Source organism: Nasonia vitripennis, chromosome 4 (assembly GCF_009193385.2).
Source record: "Nasonia vitripennis strain AsymCx chromosome 4, Nvit_psr_1.1, whole genome shotgun sequence".
Taxonomy (NCBI): domain Eukaryota; kingdom Metazoa; phylum Arthropoda; class Insecta; order Hymenoptera; family Pteromalidae; genus Nasonia; species Nasonia vitripennis.
This window is the reverse complement of record NC_045760.1, coordinates 2,265,433-2,268,620: the sequence shown is the minus strand read 5'-3', so window position 1 is coordinate 2,268,620 and position 3,188 is coordinate 2,265,433. Positions and strand designations below refer to the sequence as shown.

Sequence of the window (3,188 nt, the reverse complement as noted above, 5' to 3'; positions counted from 1 at the left end):
GCATCAGCTCTCCTATTGTACCCTTTCTTTTGTTTCTTGTTTACTCGAATTGAAGAACGACGATGGCGATTGATAATATCCCGAGTAACAATGCATTACCGACGTGGTCGTTCTTGTTCGTTTTATTTTTCGACATCAGAAATTCATGTGCGTTTAAAAATACCAGCGCTCGACTCTGAATCATTCACGCAACCCCGTTTCCACGTATTCAAAAAAAAAAATAAAAAAAAAACGACTGCTCAACTTTGCTCTTCTCTCGAATTCACCTCTCGTATTCTACCGATCGTCGAATATGAATCGAAAAAAAAACGAAAGAAAGATTCCCATCGGGCGCTGAATAATTCAATTTCAATCGAGGCTCAGCTGTGCTCTTTCCATCATCAAACGAAATGCAAATGCAGAGAGCTTTGCGGGATTTAACTAATGTCGAATTAAATTCCCAGCAGCGGCGCGTTTAATCGCCCCCCCCCCCCTGGAGCCGTCCACCCCCCGTGAACTCTCTCCCCTCCGGCTTCATCCCTCGGGCTAACCCTGACCCACAGCTCGTTTGCGTCCGAGGGAATGTCTCCCATCGGCCGTGTCTCTTATCTTCGCGTTTCACAGAATCTCCTTCGGCTACATTTATTTTTCGCTGCTAATTTATCGCGCGAGGGCTGCACCCACCCTGCGCCGAAATTCAACCCCTTTCGATTACTCTCTGTCTCGCTCTACACTCTCTCTTAATTCTGCGCCCCTCTTCGATCTGCCATAAGCAATCGGCATCGGATGCAGCGGACCCCTTTTTAAATCTACCCCCGTAGCAGCACACGCGTCTGGTCCGGCGCGCGAGTGTATAATGCACGCCCCTGCTCTAAAGTCACCCCTCGCGCCAGACGTGTACACGCCGCTGGCCTTACTTTGAATAAATATTGTCCTTTTTTGTTCCTTCTTCCGTTCGTTCAACCTCGTTGTTGTTTTTCTCTCTAGCTTCGCGTGATTAATATCCTTTTGTAGTTCCGATCCGCGTGTTTTCCTTTTCGATTACACGTTCGCCGCGACGACTTCGGGATTTAAACGGGCTTTTTCGGATTCTTTCTATTCTCGTCGTGTCTGACCTCGTTGAACACGAATATCCTTTTTGCCGTTAATAATCGCGCGACTTGCGCCGCCACGGCAACAATAAGAGCATCTCGGCCGAACCCGGAAGACGAGCGTCGATAAAGCAAAGAGGAGGAGGAGAAAAAAAAAGAGAGAGAGAGAGAGAACGAAATAATAGCGCGCGCGCGCGCGAGCGTGCATCGAACTCGTTGGACCAGCGCGCATATGTTCCGGTCCGAGCAAGCTATGCAACATCGAGAAAGAGAGAGAGAGAGAGAGAAAGGAGGGTGAGGGGCGGTTCTCGATCATGCGAAATATCTACGCGCGCTCGGTCTCCTACGTACAATGGGGGCGAGCGAGCCTCGACGTCAGCTGCTCCCCCGGGCACACACACGGACACCCTCCGCGAAATAAGCAATAAGTTATACACGCACGCGCTCCCCCCCCCCTCCCCCCATTCTTCTCCCCCCAATACCAGCAGCGCCGCCGCCGCCGCCGCCGCCGCCGCTGACGGGGGTTCCTTCCTCTTCTCCGCGTGTGAATGCGATACACATCGTTAGGACACGCGTGTGTCGATCAGTCGTTCCGTCGAGATGCATCGGGTCGCACACGCGCGCTCTTTTATTTTTTTTTTCTCTTTCGTTCCATAATACACTTTCCAGCCACTCGTTCGCCTGACTCTCTGTGTGTGTGTGTGTGTGTGTGTGCGCGCTCGCTTTGAATTCGCTGTAGCACGAGTGCGCGCGCGGGGCTATTGTGTGCTCCTTCGGTTGCGAATGGTTACGCTGCTCTTAATTGGGTTATTCTCATTCTTTTATATTATTTTATTGTACTCTCTGCCGAATCGACGCCAGTGCTTCATTTTTCGTATACCAGTGAGTATCGGTGTGCAGAGGTATTTTCTTTTATTGCAAACAAGTAGCCTCTCTTCCGCTTTCGCTTTTACCCTCGGATAATTCAGTTTTTTATTTATTTATTTATTTTTTTTTCTATTTTGTTTTGCGCGTGTCGAGGAACTCCCGAGTGGGAGCATGCCTAAAACGTAATTTAGTTCGCCTTATCTCTCTGCATCTTGATTCGTGGCCGAGGAGAGAGTACTTGGGAGTTATTTCAGTAATTTAAGAAGCGCAAGAAGCCGAAGGAAGAAAGTGGATCTCTCCTCAAGATGCGAGGGCCGCGATAATCTCGATTGGATTTGCAGCAACGGCAGCAGTTGAAGAGTGAAATAACGAGTCGGAAGAGATGTTGGGGATGTGAGTCTATGCTCCTTGCGTTCACTGCGGGCTTCCATGTGCCAAGTTTTAAAAATTCATAAGGCACGCGGTGAATGCCAAGAGCGGACCAAGTACAACGTATGTCCTATCTGCTGCAACTACTACTATTACTTCGATGGGGAGCGACTAGTTTCGTAAGAATTGTTTTATACCTTCGAACACTGTCCACTAGTGTGATAATTTTAGATTGTTATAAAGACGAGTGGCGAAAGGTTAGTTGTCTTGGAGACTATAATTAAGTTATACTACTACTATCAAGTTTTGCTAAACCTGCACGTATACTCGATAACTCCACACCCTTGGACCACAATTTTTCTCTTCGTAATTAATCATGAGACTTATGTAGTTTGTAAATAAAATTGCTTATTGAAAAAACAGTATGTTATATATAACCTGCTCTTTTATACACCCTATATGTACTTCAGACTCCGATTGATCCAGCAACCCTGTACATAAATCATACCTTATATAACGTAGATATTATAGTGCTGCGAGTTAATTTCACGCATGCTGTACATACATGCTGAAAGTGATGTCGATTCGTTAAACGCTTCGAGATCATCTATTGCAAAAGTAAAAGCCTCGGTATAGAAGTAAGAACTTTGTTGAGCTACTAAAAATTTCACTAGATTATTTTGCACATTCCGAGTCCAATACTCCAGAAAAGCATATTTCAAATGAAAAAAGCATACCCCGCGCAGCCGGAGCACCGCATCAGCCGACAAGGTCCCATCCCAACTCGGCACGTTCCAGACCAGCATCGGCATCGTCGCACAGCACGAAACCAGCATCGGATTTCCAGAATCACAAGCTTCTCCCCCATAACGACTAAAAATT

The 3,188-nt window shown here is 47.1% G+C and overlaps 1 non-coding gene across 1 annotated transcript; it reads left to right on the top strand.

Annotated features, from left to right (window-relative positions):
* The first annotated feature begins 2,339 nt into the window (after positions 1 to 2,339).
* Positions 2,340 to 2,416, top strand: Mir124 (microRNA mir-124). Its single transcript, NR_039032.1, has one exon. It is a non-coding gene; the product is annotated as a microRNA mir-124 (primary transcript).
* Positions 2,417 to 3,188: the final 772 nt, after the last annotated feature.